We start from the raw sequence: 9968 nt of genomic DNA, 5'->3' as shown, positions 1-9968 counted from the left end.
GCAGAGGTCCTGCTTGTAAGGATGCCAGCGCAGCTTCCCCCCACCCCTTCACGCCGCCGGCAAGGCTTTGGCTTTTACTCTGAGCTAGCTGCAAAGCCAATGCAGGGTCCAGAGCAAAGGAGTGATTAGATCTGATTTAGTACTTCGAGTGATTTTTGAGGAATAGCCTAGCGTATTGATACCTATACAAACCACATAAAGAATACAATTAACGTCCCAGCATACAAATTATCGTCCCGTTTGAGTAAAATTCGCTTACCTAGTGCACTTTTTACCTGAAGAATAGCCCCCTTTTAATTTACACAAGTAAAAACAAAGAACCGTGGATCGATAGTTATTCCACGTGTTACAATAAGAGACCACAAGAAGCATGGAACTCTACACATCACCACAGTTGTACTCCAGCCTGGTCCAGGACCTGTTTCAAAGGTAAAGAGGAAAGCGATGTTTGATCATGACTGGCCCCAGGCCCACCCGTCGCCCAGAGTCCTCCGGTGGCCGGGGTCTGGGCGGGTGGCTCTCCCAGCACGCTCCGCTCCACCCACACCTATTGGGGGGCGCCGGCCAGCGCGCTCTGGGCCCGCTGCGGGCCAGCTCCCGCTCCAACAGCGTCGCCTACAGGTCTTTATCCCGACAGTTAGGGAAGACCCAAAATCACCGCCAACAAAAAGCAAGATCAGAAAAGACCAAATATTTCCAGAAATAAATGCATCACAAAAACGATTCCAATTCAATCCAGCTGAGAATCTTCTTCACCTCCAAGGGCTGCGTTGTTACTCCGCAGAAAAAATGCAAAGAAGGGCGTAAAGTCCGGCCTCTCAAAAGGAGAGGTGTACGATACATCCATCCACCAGGCTGCGGGGACACCATTTAAAAAATGCACCGTCGCCGTCGAATCGCCGGCGTCCTCTACGTGGCCGCCTCGCGCTTACCTCCCTAAAGCTAATGACGACCAGCTGCGGCAGCGAGCGCAGCCTGCGAGCGGGTCCGGGCCGCAGCGCCCCCCACGCACACGACCACCATCAGATTCGGGCCCCGTCCCGGTCGGCCTCCAGGAAAATAAAAGACCGGAGAGAGCTGGCTCTGCCGTGCCGCAGCGAAAACACCGCTCCGCAGGATCGACAATAAAAGGCAACATCCACCGCCGCCCAGAGGAGGAGAAGGGCGCAGAGCAGAGCCGCCGCCACCGCCGCCGCCCCGCTGTCGGCCCCAGCGGGACCCCGGGTGCCGAGCGGAGCGGAGCGGCGCGGTGCGGCTCGGCCGAGGACGCGAGCCTAAGTGGCGGCGGCGGCGGCAGCGGCGGCGGCGGCGGTGGCGGAAGTGGAGTGGGGAAGAGGGGGTGGTTGTTAGTGTTTGGCGCCGGCGGAGGGAGTCATTCCTGCAGCTGCACTTCCGGTCGGCATTTTGTTCTGAGAGGGAGAGACGGAACGAGAGAGAGACACACACAGGGCTCCTTCCCCCCCCGCCCTCCCCCCCCTCCCTCCGTCGGTACCGACTCACCCGACACCACCAAGCCGCAGGGAGGGACGCCCCCGCCGACTGGAGGATTGGTTCCCGGGCCGGCGGCGATGCCCCCCCGGTAGCTCGGGCCCCTGGCCGGGTGTTTGTGAGTGTTTCTATGTGGGAGAAGGAGGAGGAGGAGGAAGAAGAAGCAGCGATTTGTCTTCTCGGCTGGTCTCCCCCCGGCTCTACATGTTCCCCGCACTGAGGAGACGGAAGAGGAGCCGTAGCCACCCCCCCTCCCGGCCCGGATTATAGTCTCTCGCCACAGCGGCCTCGGCCTCCCCTTGGATTCAGACGCCGATTCGCCCAGGTAAATTCCTGCTCTTTATTTCGGCGGCGGCGGCGGCGGCGCCAGGTCCTCAGCGTCTCTCCTCCTCGCTCCCCTCCCCGCCGTTTCCTTAGCGGCCCCAGGTCTCCTCCGCGGGCGAGTCTAGAGTTCGCTTCTCTCTGGTGGCAGCCGCCCTGGGTGGCGGTGGTTTTGTACCCTCTCCCGGCCGGCTGCGGTGGCGGGGACTGGGCTCCTGCCGGGCGGCCGGGGAGGCGTAGGCCCGGCGGAGAGTGCAGGCCGCGGGCCAGCGGAATCTACTTGAGCTCGGGGATTAGGAGAGCTCCGGGCTGAGCGGAGCTACTGCTGGTCGGTGACAGGCCTCGCCCGGGAGAGGAGCCGTAGCTAGTGAGGAGGCGGAAACAATACAACTAACAGCAAATGTGCCCTGATCGTCCCCATATTTACAACTTTCCTGGTCCGAGAGTGGGGAACGTCCCAGTGAAACAAACAACCCCCCTTCTTCCCCCTGTGACCCCATGAAGGGAGGAAGTAGTTTCAGTTAGTGAGACAAATGTAAATACTCAGACACGGATCCAGTGGTAATTCTTTCCCTGTGTAAAACTTGTTTGGGCGTTGGAAAGTTAATAAAGACTCATTTTCTTTTTTAAAGAAGTAAATCGTCCACATGAATATTTAATACAGAAAACCATAGTGTGGTAGACACTGCATATGCCCCCCCCCAAAGAGCTTTTATGTTGTTCTTTGACAGTATGTTGCACATGGACTTTTTATTCAAAGACAAGTATAAAGTACTTGACAGGTTTACCCTGCCACTTTACGTTTGTACGTGTTATATAAGAACAATTTTAAACGGCTATACAGAAAATACTCAAGTACTTCCTGATCCAAACGTGTAGAAGCATACAAGGAATTTGAAATGTTCTGAGAGTTGTGCTGAGATACAGGTAAAACCAATTTTCTTTTAAAATACACAAATTAAGTTATGCTTAAAATCCCTGGGAGGTTAAAAAAATGTACAAGATGCCATCCTTTCATGTCAGGGCAGATCTTCTTGAGGTCCCAGGATTGTCATTGGCTGTTTGTGCCCATGATGTTTGACTGTGTAATGAGAGAGGTGTCATTTTAATAGGTCAAATGTATCTGTAAATGCTGGAGAAAAACGTCAGTTATATCATGAATTCTAGTTCATGTGTAAGTTAAGTGTTTAGAGCTTGTTTATGGAGGCGTTGATAACTAGATTGGTGTAAGGGGAAAACAACCAATTTAAAAGTGTTAAGCCTTACAAATTGCATAGAAAATTAAATGTACCTGGGTTAAACTATTTTGATACTTTGTTTCATATTCATTGAAGGGAAACTTTTCATTGGTTAAAATGAAGCAACACTGGTCAACAAAGTCCCTTGTTTTACTAGTGGGTGTTACGTTGTTTCGCATTTTTTTCTCATTAAATTATTATTGTCATTGTAGAATAAGTAACTTTTTGAAGGTTATTTTTGAGTTTAGCACGCTGCTTAAAATAAATTGTTCCACATTTACTGCAAACGTATAGAGAAATGTTAAAAAGAGTGAAGTTAATATAGCTGTCACGTACGAGGCATGTTTTTAATGCTATAAATCCGTGTAGTAGTCAGTAGCGTGTCCGTGATTTGTATTGGTCAGGGAGCAGTTTGAATTTTAAAAAGCCTGAAGCTCCTGCTGAGCCCCAATCCCGGCCTCCCTCCCTCCCACTAATCTCCCATTCCTGTCTTTGTGCTGCCTGCTCCTGTTAGACACTGTTTGCTACAGGGCCTCAGGCCTACACTGGGTGGGGGGCATGCGAATGGGGGCCTGCTGGGGGGAGAGAATACAGAAGGGAAAAAACACTTCACATCTTAAGCAGAGTGCTTGGTGTTTGGTGAGGCAGATAAGGGCTTTACAACTTTTATGTAAATAAAATAGAGACGTGTCAAGGGATGAACATATTTCTGTTAAAGGTAATGGAAAGAGGAGTTCTGCTTGCTTAGTTTTCATCAACAGGAGCAACTTTTAGAGTTTTATAGTTAAAGGGAGCTTTCTTATACAGATGTTTGGATCTGTGTGTTAGGTATCTGTTTATGTGACTGATTTTTTTCCTTGTGACTTTGGAATTAAATTAAAGTGAATTAATTCTTATCAGATCGTATTTTCTCAATTCTACATATTTAGCAATCTCTATGTAATATAGGTTGTGTGATAGCTTTTATTAAGATAGCATAAACATTTTTTACAAGTAGATTGAAAGTAATTTTTTTTTGGTTTGTTTGTTTGGTCCAAACTGGTTAAATAGGTTATTTTTTAAAGGAGAAAACAAAAACATGATAAAACTCAAATAGAACCCAAGCTTGAACTTTAAATTTTTGATAATTTAGTTGGAAGAAATAATTTGTGTTTCCCTAGAGATTATGAATAGTGTGTTCTACTTCCCATGTATTGGTTTGGATAGTGACCAGTGGCTACTCTTGTATTTCCATTATTATTATTATCTTTTAATTCAGTGAAAGGAGACAACTATTAAGTGTTCTAGTAATCTTATAATGCTAATTTTATTATTTAGAGAGATATTTTGTAATATACCTAAAGGAAATTTCAACATTATGGTTTATTGTTTCTCTTGAGTCTGCAGTTACCAGTAATTTATAATAATTACTTGAAAAGAAATCAGATTTAAGGTAAATAATGAAAATCTAGTAAATCAAACTAAAGTTGAATATTAAATACTTAATAATTGTTAGCGTTTTGAGAAGAGTGTATAGGATGCTTCCTTTTGAAAGCCGTTCAACATTTGTTTACTGAAGTTATTTGAAAGCGTTTTGAATCTCTGCTAAGGATCATTATAATATTGTACACCTTTAAGAAGAAAAAAGTTATATTTGAAGAAAGAAAGACTGTGTATTTGAGAATCTCTTTGAGGAGGAAAAATGAAAGTTTTCAGTATGGTAGTAAATGTAGTTTTGGTTTTCTGCATAGTAATCATTAATAAATTTCAAAAGTAGTATGAGCAAAGCTATACCAATTCAAACATGAAATTTATTCGGAGCTGGACTACCCAGCTCAAACATGTATTTTCTAAGGCTTCCTAAACTATTTCATGTTGAATTTTTTGGTACCAATCCTCCATCAAAGTGCTAGACTGGAAATATTTGAACCTGTCTGTATTATGTTTTGATATACCCTATTGTGGTACTTTTGCTCTCTCAAAATAGGGTGTAAAAATTAATGCAAGAGTAAATAAAAACTCAAGAGTTTGAGTTTCATATTATTTCATTTAATTTTCCCCACCTCATTGCTTATTAGGAAAAGCATGATTATAAGTAATTCTGAAGTTTTAAATATAAGATTTCAGCTTTATATGAAGTGATTGGGAAGACTGAGGTAAATAAAAATTCCTTTTATAGAAATGTAACTTCAGTTTTGTTTATCACATTTATTTGTCATAAAATGAATAGAAAATTACTGACTTGGAACTTTATAGAAGTTCGGTAATTAACTGTTTACTTGAAGGTGTTTATTTTAATATCCTGAACGTACTAAGTTGGCTTTGGTGGTAATTTATGGTCTTACATATAGCCTTTGAAAATCATTTAAAAATATACTTTTTAAGCAGAGTTATCTATTTTTGCAATTGTCATTTGTCATTATTCTTTGTGTTTTATATCGGTTCTTTTTCAAGGTGACCTGAGGTCATTTATAAATATTCTCATTTCACTGTGAGAGAAGTGACCAGCATGATTTCCATTTTTTTATGAAAAACTTGACACTCAGAGGCCACGTGATTGGTGTAGATTCACGTAGTGAGTCAGTGGAAGAAAAAGGGATTCCCTGACTCTTAACTGGTTTTTTTTTATTAGATTATGTTGCTTTAAGAAATGTCTGAGCTCTGGTCATGAGCTATTGCTCAGTGCTGACACTCATACCATCTGTGACTTTTTAAATTGTCTGAGTCCAAGGTGCTTTTCCCTCTTCTTTTAGAGACATGATGCCTGTCTCTTGGTTGTACTTTCCTGGTATGGAACTAGTACTCTTAGAAATCCTGACCCTGTGTCAGGATTATATATATTTGAAGGATTGAGTTTATTTACATATGTCCTTCCTAAAAAATATAGAACTAACTATATTTCTATAAACAACACATAATGACTCCTGGGAGTTTTATTTTTATACTATTTTTTAAAAATAGTGAAATTTTAGTGTTTCTAGTTGATTTAAAAGCAATTTTAAATATAATTTCTCTTTAAGGCCATCCTTGTAATTTTAAAGGGTATTTTATGTGCTCAGAATTTTTTGTTCAAGTAAGTCAAGTAATAAAAATTATTTTAGATATTTTTCTTATATTTGGTTTTGTTTGGTGTAAATCTGGAGTCAAGTTTAATGAATTCAGAATTATGTTTTAAGGCATATTCCTTTCAATTCCCAAAGTGATATTTGGAGAGATTATTTTGTGATACAGCATTGCCAGCTAGATAAGATTTTGAGGGCTTATTGTTTGTTCAGAGTAGTGTTAAATATATCCCCATAATATTATATCATTTAATTCTTCTTAAGCTCATGAAATAGAAACATAGCATCCACAGTTTACAGACGAAGAAACTATGGCTGGAAAGGTTAGAAAATTGCTCATTGTCTTATAATTAGTAAATGTTCAATCTGATTTACATTTGTTCTTAAGGATTTAGGGTTCCACATTTCTAGTTTAATAAAATCTTAATATTATCCTTTGGTTGCTCAGTTTATTGAATACTTTCAAGTCATGTAGTCAAGGAAATTGTTTACTTCAGGCAAAGAACCAAAATAGAATTCAGACTGTAATTTATATATATATGTGTTTATATACATATATATATACTATGTATGTGTGTTTGTGTGTGTATATATATAACATATATAGGATATATATATATATAAAAAGATTTGAAATCATCAGATTTTTACTATCTTATATTTTAAATTTGAGTTGTTAAGCAATCTGTGACTTTTTTTACTTTTAGGTGTTTTTTTTAAATATTGAAATTGTCAAAGCATCTATTTTTAGAAAGGGAAAATTCATCTTTAGAGCGTGATTTCATTCAGATAGATGTTTATGACCAGTTGTAGTAGGGTAGATGAATCTATACATTAGTATGACTGGTGATTGTTTTTAAATTCAGTACTTATATAGCCAAAGAATGTTGATCCTTTCAAAGTCACCAACTTAGGAAGTTGTACACTTATTCCAGAGCTGTTGCTATTACATACAACCTTATGAGTCCTTTAGCAAATACCTTTAGAGCCTTTGAAATAGTCTTTTTCTTATCCTTAAAGATAAATCTTTATCTTCAGAGGTGAATTTGAATTTTAAAGAGAATAAAAAGTAATTTAGAACTTAGTTTAGGAAAACTAAAATTTTATAAGATCTTTTTTGTGTCAGGCTCTGTATTGAGTGCTTTACATTTGTAATATATAATATTATTGAGTGATTTCTATGTGCCAGAAACTGTGCCAGGGGCTTTCTTTATATGGATTGTCTCAGCTTTTCAAGGTATAGTATGAGTTTCGTTATATTTATTAATCTGAGACATTTGAGAAAATTGAGGTATTGAATGATTAAGCGACTAGCCCAAGGTCACACAGCTAACAAGTGGAAGAAAGTGGAGAAAGGACTCCAGAGTTAATGCTTTACCACATCAATTTTAACCACTACACTGTGTATCGTGATTTGAATCACCCAACTAACCAATAAGGTTAGTGATAGTATTCTCGTTTTACAGACAAGGAAATTGAGGCTCACTATGTTTAAGAAACTTGTCCAGGGTGGCAAAGCTAGCATGTGTTAGAACTAAGATTCCAACCCAAATATTTCTGATTCTAAAACTTTTATTCTTTCCTTTCTACTACTCTGCCTCTTTAAGGTTTGTAATATATGTTTTATAAAAAGTGTGGGCTTGGTTATAGAGTAGTGAGACTTTTTCTTGTGTAGTTTATAACAAGATCCTGAAGATAATTTAAAAAGAGGAATTCTAAAATGTTTTGGTCAGTTATAGCCAATACATTATTTGATTGCAGTCTTTTTAAAAATTCACTTGTTACTTTACACCATGTGTGATATGCAAAATGTTTGTGTATATATAATCATTTAAATAGGATATTGATTTTTAAATATATATGTGAGGTATCTGTGGAATAGATAGCTTTTGAAAATGTGGAAAAGCCGTTTTATTTTCATAATGTGATTCTTGAATTGTTTTTTATAAAAATATTAAGCATTAAAAAATATTCCCCAAAATACATTAAACTTTAAAACATAATTTATGTAGGTAAATTGTTTTTCCACCTTACATGTGTGTAACATATCATTTAACATGAATATACCAAATTCTTAAAGTTTTCTTTTGTGTATATTTGCTCTTTGACAAAAAAGAAAATTTTTCAGTATGCAAAAACATGGAATTAACATTAATTTATATAATAATTTTTTTAATGTACTTTATATCTTCTGAGAAATTCAGAAGCTGTGACATAAATTTGGATTTCTTTTTGTTAGAGTTAACATATTTGGGTCACTTATACTCCTTAATCCTTCAGTCTTGTGCCGATGAAATGTATCAATGAAATGAATCTTGTTTTGGTATAAGTACTGTTTTTTAAAAATAGTTATTCTAGATACCTTAAAGACTAAGTGCTAGAAACACTAATGAATTATTAAAACTCAATAGTTTACTCTAAAAATATTAATCTTTGTGACTGTATATTTAATTTTTTGTTTGCAAAACAAAAATGTCCTTGAAATTAATCCCAGCAAGGAAATACATCACAGAGTTCTCAGCAGTGCTACTTGGCAACCCTTTCAGGATTTAAAACCTCTTTAGTTGTCTTTATCTGATAGGATTGCCAGTTTCCACCTAAAGAAATTAATGATCTGAGTATAGGCTATATGTGTAATAATTTAGCTTTTCCATGGTAGTGACCAAGTGGAAATTTTACATGGGTGTAAATTGGCCTTAACGTCCCCTTTTCTTTAATTCTATTCTTTAAAAATTGATGCACATGACATAATGTTTTTTCCTTCATGGTTCTGCCTATGCCTGACAAACAACTCTTAAGGTTGAAAGTTGAAATGTAATGGCCTAAAAGCTACTGTTAACATTCTTTGCACTTTGAGAAAAGAATTAAGAATCCAGTATTTATGCCATACCTACCTTGAGGTTATCTTGAAAGACACGTATGATATATGCATTTTATTTAACTCTACTAATCTTTTTACTCTTTTCTTTTTACCTTTCCCTATGTATCTCTTCTTTTACCTGTCATGGTTCATCCAATTTCCTCATAAGCAAATGTTTACATAGCATGGTGAATATAGGTGCTGTGGTTCATGGCGATGGGCCTGTAATGTGCTACAGTTGACCCTTGAACAGCATAGGTTTGGACTGTGCGGATCCGCTTATACATAGATTTTTTTCTAATAAATTCTATTTTCCTTGATGAAACCTAGAGCAGTTTGAATGGCCTCAAATTCTGAGAGCTTCGTAAGTGCAAAATGTTGCTGGTGAAAAAGCATTGATGTTAACTGTTAAAATGTATACGGGTGTAGCATTCCTGCTTTCTTCTGTAGACGTGTTACTTTTCAAAATGTTGAGTCAAGCACCAGAAATTTTTTTCTAAGGAGAAAACGAGAAAGCATGGCCCTTTTTTTTGGTGAAAGTTTCTCTGGTCATTCCATTTCATAGCATTTGTCACTGTGTTACTTGTATCTCTTGATAAAATGATTTGTTTCTGTGTCTGTTAGGTCTGTTAGCCATACTAAACCATCAACTCTGTGAGGGCAAGGAGACTTATTTTCATCTTTATGCCTGTAACGCCGTCACAGTGCTTGAACTGATTAGTTAGAGTTGAGCTATATGATATTTCTTCAAGATATATTTCTAAATCTAAGGTTAGTGTGAGTGGCAAGTATATTTTTGTGTTAATTTCAAAATAGCATTTTCTTGGATATAGGTTATGTCCTTGAGGCTTCTTTTTGGGTAAGAACTTTTATTAACATACATCCGTAACAATACCATAACTTGTGTATAAAACCAAATCAAAGAAAAGTTTAAAACAGAGTTCCTTCTTTAGCGGTTGGTGAGGATCCTCAAGTATCAGGAAGGGTTTTTCTTTTGATCCCTTGGGCAATAGAATTGGG

At 38.5% G+C, this 9968-nt stretch overlaps 1 protein-coding gene across 3 annotated transcripts in view; it reads left to right on the top strand.

Annotated features, from left to right (window-relative positions):
• The first annotated feature begins 1388 nt into the window (after positions 1 to 1388).
• The window catches only part of NIPBL (NIPBL cohesin loading factor), a 188307-nt gene continuing 179727 nt past the window's right edge, over positions 1389 to 9968 (top strand). For 2 of the 3 annotated variants that reach the window (XM_074328993.1, XM_019737212.2), the window contains exon 1: positions 1399 to 1813. The gene's annotated coding sequence lies outside the window, so the exon portion shown is untranslated. Of the gene's footprint in view, positions 1814 to 9968 lie in introns of all 3 variants that reach the window. The other variant, XM_019737211.2, reaches the window with a different exon arrangement.

Source organism: Rhinolophus sinicus, linkage group LG03, assembly GCF_036562045.2.
Source record: "Rhinolophus sinicus isolate RSC01 linkage group LG03, ASM3656204v1, whole genome shotgun sequence".
In the NCBI taxonomy this organism is placed as follows: Eukaryota; Metazoa; Chordata; class Mammalia; order Chiroptera; family Rhinolophidae; genus Rhinolophus; species Rhinolophus sinicus.
The sequence above is the reverse complement of the archived record's forward strand: the minus strand, read 5'-3'. Positions and strand labels throughout refer to the sequence as shown.